The sequence below is a fragment of the Xyrauchen texanus genome, chromosome 3 (assembly GCF_025860055.1).
Source record: "Xyrauchen texanus isolate HMW12.3.18 chromosome 3, RBS_HiC_50CHRs, whole genome shotgun sequence".
NCBI classification, from domain to species: Eukaryota; Metazoa; Chordata; class Actinopteri; order Cypriniformes; family Catostomidae; genus Xyrauchen; species Xyrauchen texanus.
The window spans coordinates 57,826,249-57,841,976 of record NC_068278.1 but is presented as its reverse complement, the minus strand read 5'-3'; the positions used below and the strand labels follow the sequence as shown (position 1 = coordinate 57,841,976).

Below are 15,728 nucleotides of genomic sequence, written 5' to 3'. Positions count from 1 at the left end.
TCAGTGTGGAGATGTAATCTCTCCACCTAATCTTGGGTCTTCCCCGAGGCCTCCTCCCAGCTGGACATGCCTGAAACACCTCCCTAGGGAGGCTCCCCGGGGGCATCTTTACCAGATGCCCAAACCACCTCAACTGACTCCTTTCGACGCAAAAGGAGCAGCGGCTCTACTCCGAGCTCCTCACGGATGACTGAGTTCCTCACCCTATCTCTAAGGGAGAAGCCCGCCACCCTTCTGAGGAAACCCATTTCGGCCGCTTGTACTCGCGACCTAGTTCTTTCGGTCATGACCCAGCCTTCATGACCATAGGTGAGGGTAGGAACGAAAATTGACCGGTAGATCGAGAGCTTGCCTTCCGGCTCAGCTCTCTTTTCGTGACAACGGTGCGATAGACCGAGTGCAATACCGCCCCCGCTAACCCGATTCTCTGGCCAACCTCCCGCTCCATTGTCCCCTCACTCGTGAACAAGACCCCGAGGTACTTGAACTCCTTCACTTGGGGCAATACCTCCTTCCCTTTGGATATATATATATATAAGTATATGTACATGACTTATGTAAATTATAATATTTATTATATTATATTTATAATTATTTTATATAATCTATACTAAATTACCTATATTTGGGGACCTTTCTCAGTAAATAATGATATATGCAAATAATTCCACTAATTAATCGGCACATCATGTAATTAATTCAGTAAAAAAAAATGCATTCAATTGGCAGCTTGAATTTTAAACAATTTGACATATAGTGAACAGTGAATCTGTGAGCCATTTTGGACCCATTTACATCATTACTATGGCAACCAATGTAAATATATTGTATACCGACTACACTGTATAAACAAACTGATCAGCATATATAAGTGATGATAAATGCTCTTAAAATCCAGTACGAAAAGACAAAAATCTGATTTTGTTTTTTTTATCAGATTTTCAAAACATATGTATGTAGTTAACATCAGGTAAAAATCTGATTTCGTTTTTTTTTTTGGCCATTTAGAGATATGTGGATTGACATTTTCAATCAGTTTGGATATAAGGTGGCTTTTTAATTGAATATAGAAAAATGACTTCTCAAACAGTTCTCACATCAAAGTTAACAAGGCTTAGTTTTTCCTTTTTCATAATTTGGGATGAGATGTCCCAAATGATGAGCATCATCAACAATGCACAGTAGTGTTTATCTGTGTCTGAATTTACTCATTTTAGCTCACTTTTTCCTTATAATGTAAACTGAAATGGCATTCACTATAAAGTGAATAGTCAATGTGTGAACAATTGTGAATATAGTAAATGCACTGATGTTCCTGAACAAACAGATGCAATTTCACCACTTGCATCAAATCTATGGACAGCCAGACCCAAAGATCAGATATCAAATCCAAATAGAAACTTAGTGCAGCCTAAACAAAGTTGTTTATTAGTACATCCATCCATGCAGATGTGTGCATATTCCAACACCTGTGCGGCAGTCACTCGAGACGCAGTGCTGATTAGCATGTTGACATGTAAAAACAGAGGGTGAGGAAAGGAGTTATTTGGGGCCATAATTCTTATCTGTCAAAGGTGCATGGTCTGCACAGCCTCTTTGAAACACCTCTGAGCGAACAGAATTGCTCTGGAACGGCCACAAACCACAAATGTTGATTCGAAAGCGCCGTTTGTAACTCTAAAGCACTAATTCTCCCTCATCAGCCGTGTTTAAATATCGCACAACATCTGAAAACAAACAAACTAACCAAGATAACCCACATGTAATGAATGTAACCTGGCATGTGAACCCCGAAATAGCTCAGGGACAATTTTATTCCCATTTGAAAGCGCAAGGGTCTGCAATTTGGTTTGATGTCTTGAGTGTTTCTACAATGAAGGACCTCAGTGTTTGGTCCGGCCGAAGAAGATGGATATAATGAGAGGTTTGTGCCGCCTCACAATGGCTAATGAGGTGGCATCATGCCTGGATGGTTTTCTCACCATTAAAGAGCAAACAGGCACAGTAGACCAAAGTGCCAAGGTAATTTCCGATTGTTAACCTTTGATTTTATCTTTGGATAACAGAAAAGGCTTTCTCCAGAGAACAAAAGGTGGTGGTGTGAAATGCACACTCCCACTCTCAATGTGTAATAGCAAAGGAGTTTATTGTGTTTTTCGCACTGTCAAACATTTAGGCAATGGGAGCCTGGGACTCCAGTTGAGAGTACGGCGGTCCTGGGGACTTCTGGAATGAGCGGAGAGACCCTACTCATAAAACAATCGCCAACATGTTTGCGTGTACACCATAAAATAGCACGTATAATTGAGTGAAATAGTAGCCAAGCTCACAGTCAGAACATAAACAAAGAACCAGAATGCTTACTGGGAAGGGGGCATTGGATGTGTAATTTCTGAGAGAAGAATATATAAGCCACGACTTTATTGCAATGTGTTTATGTAATGTTTTTCATGATCTTCAGATGTTTTTTGGATCAGACTGGAAGCTTTTACTGCTGTGATGCATGACAGAACTGCATTTGTAGACTTGTGTATTTGTATATTAAAGGTTAGAAATATTTCGAAAGAACGCAAGCGGGTGTTTCTTTAACGTTAGGCAATTTCATTTACCGGAGGTTGATTTTTATTTACCCTCCTATGATATTCGGCCATTTTCTATTTTTTTCTCCCCACATTTTAAAAAAAGTTTCTTTTATCTGAGCAGTACAAGACTTGGTGACTTTTCCTCCATTTGCCATCTGAACATTAAAAAATAAATAAATAAATAAATAAAAGGGTTGGATTCGATCAGTCTAAGTGGTTGTTGAAAATAAATAATTAAAATAAAAAATCAAATAATTAAAATCTAATTTGACCGACCATTGAAAATGAATGGGAAAGACCAAAAATAGAGCAATTTTTTACGCACAAGTCACCACGCACTCCACCAAGAGCAAGAGCCAATGTGACTCTACCCTCCCTAGCAACCAGGCCAATGGTTGCTTAGGAGACCGCACGGCCTGAATTCGAACTCGCGACCCCAGGGGTGGTAGTCAGCATCTTTACTTCCCCAAAATGTTAATTTTGGAAATAAATTATTGGTAGAAAAATGCTTATTCTGTATTCTCTTTGTAACACCATGGTCAGGTTTGACTGCAGCATAATGACATTAACTGCAAAAACTGACACTTTAAAATCAATTTAAAATGCTAAACTTTGCTAATGTCTAAATATATTTTCAAATGCATATCCTGTGATAAAATATAAAATTATGTTACAACAAGTCATCAGACTACACAGTATGTTGCTATGTTGTTTCTTGCATGACAGTTTTCAAGTCATGTTATTCATATTTTATTCACCAGATGGCAGCAATCTGCCTCCAATTTAAGTCACATTCTCATATTATCTTCACGTTTCAACCATAGACTGTAAAAAAAGATGGACGACGCCCCTTCGCTCTTTTCCATTGGTGAGAACTGAAGCCGCCAGTGTCCCGATATGGCGCTGACATCTTGGGACTTGAGTCTGCGCAGTTGCGATTTCGGGACCAGACCTGCGCAGTAGTGAGCAGGAAGTAAAGCCGCGAAATCAAGGCCCAGCCCTCACTCTCGCTGAATCAATCGCAAGCACACGCCCCTGCACTTTTGACTTTTGACTTATGATGGTGTGAAATAATTAATTATAGAAATGTAGATATTCAATTTAAAGCTCCAATCTCCTCAGTCCTCCGAAGATCCCAGAAAAGAAGTCAGTTGGTGCTTCAGTGACTACTTCGCTCAGAGAACCTGTCAATCACAGCTGTCAATCATGATGTCACAGCACCGTTTTTATAGCATCAAATAACTAAAAACAAACTTATTTTGAAAACAAACACTTGAAATGACATCAACGTGATAGAAACTACAGTAAATGACAGAAACTATCTTTGGAAAAAAGATATGTGAAGTGTAATTTAATTGTTTATTTGGTCTCACGTCCCGTTGAATAACATGGGGAGGCGGGGTTTATGACCTGGGGTTTAGGACCAGTCACCGGGGGGCGATCGAGACGTTTTGGCTTCACTTTTGAGGGCTTGTGCGGCACACTTGGTTTCAACTTATAGAAGTGTAGGCTCGGATTTTTTTAAATCCGTTATAAAAATAAAAACAATATAAGTTTTTTTTAAAGCACAATCATCCAAACAAAGAGTGAAATATACAATAAACAATTTCAATATTTAAAGCGTAAATTACGTCTATAATTTTTTTTCAAAAATTACTACTGTCCCAATTTCCCAATGTAAAAAGTATCTAAAAATTTTGTCAACAAACATGTCAGTAAAGAGCATGCTTGAGATTAAATATGAGACGAAATTATTTTGCAAAAAAAAAAAAAAGTGTAAAAATATTATTTAATTGTGTTTATTTGGGGAAAAATATAACGTTGACAAAGTTGAAAATTTTTTTTTTTTTTACAAATATTACATTTGTAATTTGTACGTTTGAAAGAACTTCCAGCACGGAGTTCTTTCAAACACAACACAGAATTTAAGAGGTGCTGAAATGACCAATTTTCGGACCAATTAAATAAAAAAATTGAGTGAGAATGTTTTTTAACAACGCATTTAATCAAGAAACCTACAGTGCTATAGGGCCCCAAAACAGTAGAAACACATAATCCATGATAATGACCCCTTTAATGCAAACTGTTTGAATTTACTGGTGCACCAATAATGCAAAGCTGTCTGTTGGTTTACTGGACTTGGGAAATGCAAACAGGTTTAACATACGACAAAGCTTTGTGAAATCCAGCCCTTCGAAATAACTCGGTCATCTCATGTTTCACAGTGCTGACGTGCCGTTTGAAGATCAGCCGAGAGGAAGGAATGCAAAATGAGCTTGTTAACAGAAGACGTCCTTAATAGTTTTAGCAACATTTCAAATCTTAACCAGGGGTCATTGACTGCTTTCAAGGTGACTTCTAATAAATGAATGCTACACAAAATCTGAATTTGGAAATAAATGTTTGGAATAAACAGACTATTCTAGAACAGAAGGGAACTATGGTGATATGGCAATGCTAAGTCAAGCATCACCAATTGCACAAAGTATTACATTTTCACTTGTGCTTTGACTTTTCTAAGCAATCTGACATCATTTTCATCTGGAGGAATCAGAAGTGAAAAGAAAACAAATATTGGCAGTAAATCCAGTAAGTTTAACTAAACAGTGCAAGTGATGAAATTCTCCATGACCCACACCTGCTGGGATATGTCATATCAGGGGACAACCAGGGGAAAACAAGGTTCATACATTGTATACTTGTGCATAAACAAACGAAGGGGAAGATTTTCAGCTGAATAACAACAACTGAAAAAACATGCAGTGATAAAGTCAATAAAGCATCATAAAAGATATCAGTATGACTTGTACACAACATTTAATGTCTGAAGCCGTATGACAGCTTTGATTGAGGAACATGCTGAAATTTAAAGGGATAGTTCGCTCAAAAATGAAAATGAAAACAAAAATGCCATCGGTGAACATTTATTCACCCTCATGTCGTTCCAAAACCAAATGACTTTCTTTCTACAGTGGAACACAAAAGCAGATTTTAAGCAGCATGTTTGCCTCAGTCTCCATTCACTTTCATAGCATCTATTTTCAATGTAAATGAACGGTGACTGAAGCTAACATTTGATCTATAACCGTGTGTGACTACTGTGCGCATTTTCCATTTTCCTTTTTGATTTATAACTAGCATCGCCTAATAAACAAGCAATAAATAAATACATACATAATCAAATAAAAAATGTATGTCCTCATATGTGGACAGCGGGACCAGGTTTGTATTAATACCAAGCTATAGAACAGTTTTTCATCAAACTGTATATTATGTTTCCAGGAGTGTTGTTTCTGCAGGTTTTTGCAACACTACAGACATTACATCAGAATATTGCATAAATTATTCTGATTCAAAGTAATGTCCAGCATCGTCCAATCACAGCCAACCATGTTAAAATAAAATGATCCATTATAAATGTTGAATCTATGAACTGATGATCATCGTCCCATGTGTGTCAAACATGTTGAGTGATCCAAACATCATCTGCAGCCTGAAACTGAACTTTTGATCTGATTTAAGGAGTGAACGCACCTAACTGCATAGAGACTTATAGGATGCTCCCTTGCTCCCTATTTAGTGATTGACTAAACCTTAAGTGTGCTGTCTGTCTTCACAGGTCTCAGAACAGTTTTAAATGCACCTTATTTTCATTCTAACTCCAAATAAAGCCTCTGAAATCAAAATTTTCCAGCTTTTGAATGAATGTTTATTCTCAATGTGAAAATGCACAGTAAATATTAGAGGTCGACCGATGGATTTTGCCGATACCGATAAATAAGTAGGTGGAAAAGGGAGATAACCAATTCACTGGCTGATTGATTTATAGAAAAAATCAATAAGAGGACATTTTTATTCTTTCTTTATTATAAAGACAGAGTCCAAAATGAATAAAATCCCAGGTGCAAAAATCGTAATAATAAACTAGAAAATAATAAAGATACCCGAAACATACTGGGGACTCTTATTTTGAAATGCTGAAAATAATATCGGTAAAACCGATATATCGGTCTACCTCTAGTATATATAGGAATGCATTTACTAATTTTAATGAATAAAACTGTAATTTATAGGAGAAAAAAAATTAAATATAACAAAATGTACATTTAAATGAAACAAAATAACCCATTGATTTATTCAAAATAACATGTTTTTTTTTCAACTTTTGTGAGAATAATATCAAATGTCACCTATGTGTACATCATGCTAATCATTGCGCTAATGTGCAAAAAATGTATGCATATTTAAATGAACGAAACTAGAAACACTACTCTTTACACTCAAACACATTTTAATGAAAAATATACTTGAAGAGGTTTCTTACTAGAGGCACTTTTGTTGGCTCTGCGCCCATAGAAATACTTCAAAAGATATCGACGCCTTGCTGTTGTCACGTGACTCAGTGCGGCAAAAGTTTAACCCTTAAATGACAGTCTAGAGTCTTGTGTCTTGTATAGCAAAGTCAAAATACAACGTCCACGCATGTGTACGCGGGGTCGCACGAGGATACTGTAACGTGTAACTTTTGTGTTCCATGGAAGAAAGTCAAACAGGTTTGGAACAACATAAGGGGAGTACTTTCATTATTTAGGGGGTGTTTGCTATCCTTATCTTCTAACAGTATCGCGGCACCATTTTGTGGTCCATTCTGCATAACGCGGTGGCTCATTTTAGCTTATCGCGGCCCTTTCGGCCCGTTTCGCGGCCGACCCACTGGCCCGCTCGGTTCTCCCGATGGCCAGTCCGCCCCTGATCGGCACCAAAGTGTGTCGGCCCACCGGGAAAATGCCCGGTATGCCAGATTACCAGTCCAGCCCTGGTAAAAGGCCACGACTAACGCAAACAAAAGGACTTTAAAAGATTTAACTTAACCCAGGAAAACACAGTAAACAGAGCTAACGGTGAAAGCGTCACTCTGTCAAAATATCGACGCCTTGCTGTTGTCACGGGACTCAGTGTGGCAACAACATAAGGACAATCCAAGGTCATGGAGAATTTCCTTTCAGGTCCCACATTTCTCTAAAACTTACTGTTGATAGACGTCTTCAAATTTTGTGAACAAAAAGCTTCACTTTCTTCACTTACAAAGATACATTCTCCCTTATATCTCCTTTTGAGATTCACAGAAGTAAGTCGTATGGGTTTGGAACAACATGAGGGTGAATAAAGGATGACATCATTGATATTTTTGCACTCCAATTATCCCTTCAGTCCCATGTGGTCCACCATGAACAAACTCCAGTTAGGTGAGACGTTACAGAACACATCTTTGACACACAGCACTAACATTTAAACAGACCCCCTATATTGTCCAGAAAACGAAAAGGAAAAAGAGAATAAGGCTTCTTTATGACAACGCCAGTTTCTCTGTGTTATTTCCTAAATGTCTTTTGATTTACTGTAAGCCTGCTCTTACCTCATCACATTTTAAGATGAGGATAAAAACAGCCTCTGCAGCCAAATTATGATCCCATCCGCAGAACATTGAAGGAAAAGCTCGGCTGGCAATCCAACATTTCCAGTTTAAAGTGTCTATGCTTTAAATTAGAGTAAAAAAAAAACCATGGCATTCTAAGTATCTGTTGTGGTCCTGTTTCAACCTAATTTATTACTCAGTGAAAAACATCTGGATTGTCAAAGTGCTTTGGCAAATGCATGCGACCTTGTTTACTTTCTTAATTCATGTTCCTGATCTTAATGCGAATGATTCTGTCGAGCACGTAATTCAAAGATATACATAAATATCGAAATACATATTTTTTTCATTTACATTTACACATTTGGCAGATGCTTTTATCCAAAGCGACTTACAGTGCACTTATTACAGGGACAATCCCCCCGGAGCAACCTGGAGTTAAGTGTCTTGCTCAAGGACACAATGGTGGTGGCTGTGGGGCTCGAACCAGCAACCTTCTGATTACCAGATTACCAGTTATGTGCTTAGACCACTACACCACCACCACTCCACGTGTGTAGTTTCTTGACTTTAAGAAACATTAAAACAACTCTTAAAGGAATAGATTACACAACATGAAAACTCTGACATCTTACCACATAGTTAAAAATCTGTACCATTTTTTTATTTTTTTAAATGGAAAATAACACCAAAATAGATGTTTTGCAGAGCTGCCATATGGGAACAGGGGTGTTGAGCTCCAAAAATTACTCAAAAAAACACCCATATGACTTGTTGGAACAACAAGAAGGTAAGTAAATAAACAGAATATTTATTTCTGGGTGAACTTTTCCTTTAAAAACCACCAAAATAACAATTCAATATTATTGTCAATAATAATTTTCTACACAACAATCAATTTGGAGGGGGCAAAACTTTCCAGTTTCCCCAGAGGTCTCAATCTAAATCCCGATTTATACCCGACGCATTCACTAGTTTGTGAAAGGTTCATGCGCAGTAAGAGACACCATTGCAGCTGTTGTCTAGCCTTACAAGGCTCCATTTCACACAGTTGTGCACAGGACGAATTCAAAGAATGTGCTTAAGCTAACAACACACAAACAATTAATGAAATGAGATTGGAGGTGTGGGTTAGAGCTACTTTGACTTATAAAAAGCACTCAAGAATTTTGAGTTTGCTAATTACAAGATGCATCTTTTGACGTGGACCATGCCTTGTAAAAAAGAAGCCTCAGAAGACCTACGATCAAGAATTGTTGCTTTGCATAAAGCTGGAAAGGGTTACACACTTATCTGGAAGAGTTTAGATATTCATCCGTCCACAGACAAACTGTCTATAAATGGAGATGATTTAGTACTAAAGGTACTCTCCCTAGAAGTGGCCGTCCAGCCAAGATGAACTGGTTAACATCTCTGTTCATGAGTCTACTTTACGGAAAAACATTAAACAGTAATGGTGTTCATGGCAGGACATCACGAAGGAAGCAGCTGCTTTCCAAGAAAAACTTTCCTGCACGTCTGAATTTTGCCAAAGACAACATTGACGCTCCACAACGCTAATGGGAAAATGTTTTGTGGACTGATTAAATTAAGGTTGAATTGTTTAGGAAGGACATGCGGCACTATGTATGGCATAAAAAGGGCACCACATACCAACATGAAAACATCATCCCAACAGTGAAGTACTATCGTGAGCCTCATGATTTGGGGCGCTTTGCTGCTTTGGGCCTGGACCACTTGAAATCATCAAGAAAAACATGAATTCCTGAGTTTATCAAGACATCCTACAGGATAATATCAGGGTTGTTGTGCGCCAGCTGAAGATCAGTAGAAGTTGGGTGATGCAGCAGGACAATGACCCGAAACATCGAAGTAAATCCACAACAGAATGACTTCAAAAAAAGAAAATGTCCCAGTCAGAGCCCAGACATTCACCAGTTATTGACCAGTTATAAAATACAAGGGTTCATTTACTTTTTCCACAGCACTGTGAATATTTTTTTGGGATATGTTCAATAAAAACATGAAATATTATAATTGTTTGTGTGTTGTTAGCTTAAGCACACTGTGTTTGTCTATACTTGTGACTTTAATGAAGATGAGATCACATTTTATGAGCAATTAATGCAGAAAACCAGCTAATTCCAAAGGGTTCACATACTTATTCTTGCCACTGTATATAATAGAACAATTCTTGGACAATAAATTCTGTTTGCTCTTCATAGGCAAAACTGGTTGCTGAAATGCAGTAGTGTTCCCAAAGGTTTTGCCAAATACATTTTCACAGGATTCCTGAAATTAATCACCATTCAGTCCTTCAGTGTGGCCCAACAGAGCACAAGGCAGGTTTACTGCAGGCATGCATTGAGACACTGCTTTCAGCAACAAAGTTTTACTGAACAAAGTGAGGACATGCAGCAAAGCTGCTTCAAGTTGCAAGTGACTCCCAGGAGATCATTTGAGCTATTCAAGTTCATAAATCACTTCATGTTGAAAACAGACTACTTCTACCATCTCTTTTGCAGCAAAGTGTCTCAACAATATTTCCTCTGAGCATTGAGTGAAGTGCGACCTCTCTATTAAGGCACAAGAGGCTATTTTTAAGAGTGATGACACATGAAAGTGTGTGAGATGCACGGCACGGCAAATGAGTGCCAAGGTGTTCTGAAAGGTTGTAAGGGTCATTTACTCAGCCTCAAAACTAGCCACAATGTTTCTGTGATGTTACAGGTGGTTGCCAGTGCATTGCTATATGGTTACCAAGCGTTCAATTGTTTTTCAATTGTTATGCAATGGCTAAGGTGTTTGGAGTGGTTGTTAGGGTCATTTACTCAGTGGTAAAGATGCTGGCTACCACACCTGGAGTTTGCTAGTTCACTAGTTCAAATCCCAGGGTGTGCTGAGTGACTCCAGCCAGGTCTCCTAAGCATCCAAATTTGCCTGGCTGCTAGGGAGGGTACAGTCACATGGGGTAACCTCCTCGTGGTCGCTATAGTGTGGTTGGTTCTCGGTGGGGCGCATGGTGAGTTGATGCCACGGTGGATGGCGTGAAGCCTCCACACACGCCATGTCTCGGTGGTAACGTGCTCAACAAGCCACGTGTTAAGATGCGTGGGTTGACGGAATGAATGTAATTGTGGTTTGGAATGACATCATGGTGAGTAAATGATGACAGTTTCATTTTTGGGTGAACTATGCCTTTATGCAAAAGCGTGTCCTGACAAGTGACGAGAAAGTCTGTGTGAATGTGTGTGTGGGCATGTAGCTGATAATAGCTCTTCATTTCAGGGGCCTATTCAGGGTTTATGCAGGGGTTGTTCTAACAGTTGGCCACACTTGTAGCTTGCAGTTGCCCCTGATACTGACCCTTCACCCCAAATCACATAGACCACAAGGACTATCCACCTGAATATTTAGGGTCTAAATTGATTCACATTCATCAAGCTCTGAGAATTCATCTGTCTACTATACATTTATCTAGCAGCATCACTTGCAAAGAGTTAAAATGCGACTATAACCATGTGAATATTTTTGAGTCATGCAAGCATTCCTGCTGTTCACTTCCAAAGAAATCCTGAGCATTGAGGAACAATGTGTTGCTTCCTGCAGACACAAAAACATTCTGCCGGTCACAAGGTTTGGCATTAAGACGACAAGCATAATGGAGACGACATCACAAGCACAATCCCTTCAAAACACAGACACTAGTGCAAACATCTCTCCATTTCTTTCCTTTTGCACTTTTCAGTGCAGGTGTATGCATCTCACCTGTGTGCTAAATCAATCAGGCTAGCTGAAAATGATATACAGTGGCAAGAATAAGTATGTGACCCCTTTGGAATTAGCTGGTTTTCTGTATTGATTGGTCATAAAATGTGATCTCATCTTCATCAAAGTCACAAGTATAGACACACAATGTGCTTAAGTTAACAACACACAAACAATTATAATATTTCATGTCTTTACTGAACACATCCCATTAAACATTCACAGTGCTGTGGAAAAAGTAACTGAACCTTTTGATATAATAATGGGTTTATCCTCTTTTGGTAGGAGTACTCTCAACCGAGCATTTCCAGTAGCAGCGGATTAAACCTGCACAACGTTCAGAAGGAATTTTGTAACAGTTCTTCCTCACAGAACTGCTTCAGCTCAGCCATAGCTGATGTCAAGGAGGTCATGTCATAGCATTTCTATTGGGTTAAGGTCTGGGCTCTGACTGAGCCTCTTCAAAAGGTGGATTTTCTTTTTTTAAAGCCATTCTGTAGTAGTGGATTTACTTCGATATTTATGGAGAATTCATCTTTTCTTTGAAGATTAAAAGCGGTCCAGGTCCTGAAGCACAAAAGCAGCCCCAAATCATGATGCTCCCTCCAACGTACTTCATCATTGGGATGATGTTTTCATGTTGGTGAGTGGTGCCCTTGTTACGCCATACATAGTGCTGTGTGTTCTTCCTAAACAATTCAATCTTAATTTCATCAGTCCACAAAACATTTTCCCAGTAGCGTTGTGGAGTGTCAAGGGGGTCTTTGGCAAACTTCAGACGTGCATCAATGTTTCTTTTGGAAAGCAGCAACTTCCTTCGTGATGTCCTGCCATGAACACCATACCAGTTTAATGTTTTCAGTATAGCAGATTCATGAACAGAGATGTTAACCAGTTTCTACAATTCCTTAAAATTTTTAGCTGTCACTCTAGGGTTAATTTAGATAACTTTGTAACCCTTTATAGCTTTATGCAAAGCATTCATTCTTGACCGTAGATCTTCTGAGTTCTCTTTTTGTGAGGCATGGTCCACGTCAGCAAGCAGATGCTTCTTGTGAATAACAAACTCAAAATGTTTGAGTGCTTTTGAGTCAAAGCAGCTCTAACCCACACCTCCAATTTCATTTCATTAATTGGATGTCAGGTAATTAGCTTAGGGGTTCACATACTTTTTCCAACCTACACTGTGAATGTTTGAATGATGTATTCAATATGTACAAGAACAATACAATAATGTTGTATTAATTAATAATTAGTTAAAACAGATTGTGTTTGTAAATTATACGGTTATATACCACAGTCAGTTCCGGTCCTCAAATCTGATTGGACGAGAGACGTTCCATGAGCACTGATGGTGTGACACCATCAGCACTCGGACACTTCACTGTGTGTGTATCACTCCGCGTTCATGCTAAACTAAAGTGTATCTGTTAGGAGTTACTGGCTTTATTTTTTAAATTACATCTGTTAGCCAGCAGGTGGCGGCAAAAGATAATTTTTGTGTGTAATATGAGCCAGTTGGTGATGTAAAGTGAATCCGTTAGTCATTGTTTACATAGAACTGCGCTCCGTGATCGCTCGTATTACTAATACATTACCAAAACTAGGAAATAGCTTTAAACGGACAACTTCAGGATTAAGGCTCATTGCAGCAGAGATACACAACAGACTGATTGATTACAGAACTCATGTGCTTACCTTTTATTGGTGTTTCCACATTGGATACATACTGTTTAAAATGGTGGAGGACGTCGCTGTTCCTATAGTGAATGACTCTTGTGCAACAGCTACCACGAAATAGAGAGGAATATCCCCGCTTGGACGTCTATTTTCCATTGACAAAGCTGACAGCATCTCTGATTGGGTGTGGCAACATGTTATCGCTCTCGCTCTCTCTCTCTCACACACACACACACACACACACACACACACACACACACCTCCAGCCATCTATCCTTGTTTATCCAATAACTTGTTAGAAACAGCACAAGCCATGATACTATTTCTTAAGTGAACTTTTTGAATTACTAACGGAGGTTTGGATGCATCATTTGTTTTGAACCAGCAATGGCAGATTTTGATCCGTACTGTAAGAAAGTAGTTCCATGTACAAATGTGTTTTTATGACATACATAAAATGTACTTAAAATGTACTTGTTCATTGAACTGTTGTATATAAGCAATATCACACTCACAATGGTGCTATATGACCCTAAATCAGCACTGCTGTGATTACCTACGGCACTCGAATCACAGCAGTGCTGATGTAGGGCCATATTGCACTCTTGCTTGTGTGATATTGCTTAAACATTACATTATTGTAACTTGGATGGAGATAAAACCAGATTTTAAGATAAATTATACATAAATGCAGGTAATTCCAAAGGGTGCACATCATTTTTCTTGCCTCTGTAGCCATGAGAGGGAAAAGGAGAAATTGATAGATGGATAAAGAGACAAAGGACATGAGATCTTCATCGTAAAGCATTTCTTTTTTTTGCCGATCAGCAAAAAGTACGAAAATACAACTTTAAACATGCAGCCAAAAAGTGATTATTCTGTACTCATGATCAAGAGAAAGAACATCTAATGGGGATCCATTACAAATGTCAGAAATCTACCACAAATGCCACAGCACAGAAATGTGGTTGAGATATATATATATATATATAACTTTTTCCTTCATTGATCTTACGTCTCTCCCAAATTGGCTTGAGCTTTTCTTTTTTAAATCACTAACTCTAACATAAGAGCAATAGTGGTAGTGATGAGAGTCTGATAATGGGATTGTTTTATAGCGGCAACTTTCCAGACTCAAACAAGCAAAATGAAGTGTGAACAGAAAGAGAGAGAGGTTAAGAGAGGTTACACTTTAACTGTTGAGCACCATATGATGATTCCCTTCAGTGATGACCGTTCCAGCTGTGCCAAGAGGAAGGGAAAGGGGAGGAGCCACATAACAACACTTTTACAACAAACTAATGCTGAGAGAAACAGAGAGGGAAAGAGTGAGACAGAGAGCAGAACATCTCTTGTCTGCAGTATGACTAGGAAGTTAAGGATGTCCCTCTCTAAATCACTGCGACTTTAATTGAACTGTTAAGACACTTGCAGATGTCCATGTCAATACATGCTTGAGACACAGACCAAACAGCACTTCCACTAGAATTTAGGACATGCAACTGTCACCCAACTAAGGACGTAGTATGACAGCAAACGGAGACGGCTAACAAGAGAAGAGGGACAAAATTGGACAGAAAGGACATTAGTGGATTGGTGATGACTTCTCCAGGGACGACTGCATTCAACGTGTCTGGCGTGGAATTTAAAGGATAAACCAGAGGAGTGAAGGAGACAAGGAACGTCAGGAACGTTAACACAGTGTCCAGGTAAAAGATGTTTGTTTGTTTTGTTAATACCGCTTTTAACTGAAGTCCTCATGGCACATGTTCTTAAAACTCATTAACTTTATAAACTGACCTGTAACACAGAACATTTAAAACTGAGCACACAAATGATGTAATGCAATGCAATTTATTTTATTAACATTACTATTAAAATTAAAAGGTTTAAAAAAGTGGCAGGTATACAAATAATCAAATGTGCTTGTGGGTAGTTGATATATCCTGTAGTGTGACCTGCTATACTCCTTCTAAAGCTATATACACAACGATTTGCTCATTTTCATTTATAGCTATTATGCATGCAGCTTTTGTGACCATAAAATTAACTATAAAAAAAAAAAAAAAAGTTTAAAAAATCTTTAAACTTTAAATCTGTTTGTCAACTATCCTGATGGGTACCGTATATCGATATAACACCAATATCAATTAAGATTCACAATAAACGTAATAATGGTTAAACAGAAATGTTCCTCATTAGTGATGCGATGCCTCATGTTCATACGAAGACTGACGGTAGACAATACTCAGTGTGCAGACACTTTGAAGAGTGCATACAGC

At 38.5% G+C, this 15,728-nt stretch overlaps 2 protein-coding genes across 3 annotated transcripts in view; one reads left to right on the top strand and one right to left on the bottom strand.

Annotated features, from left to right (window-relative positions):
- LOC127631821 (ras-specific guanine nucleotide-releasing factor RalGPS1-like) overlaps positions 1–15,728 on the bottom strand; it is a 160,019-nt gene that overhangs the window by 58,947 nt on the left and 85,344 nt on the right. The window lies entirely within an intron of this gene.
- The window catches only part of LOC127631834 (angiopoietin-related protein 2-like), a 20,882-nt gene continuing 19,902 nt past the window's right edge, over positions 14,749–15,728 (top strand). Inside the window, exon 1 of the mRNA XM_052110205.1 lies at positions 14,749–15,155. The gene's annotated coding sequence lies outside the window, so the exon portion shown is untranslated. The remainder of the gene's footprint in view (positions 15,156–15,728) is intronic.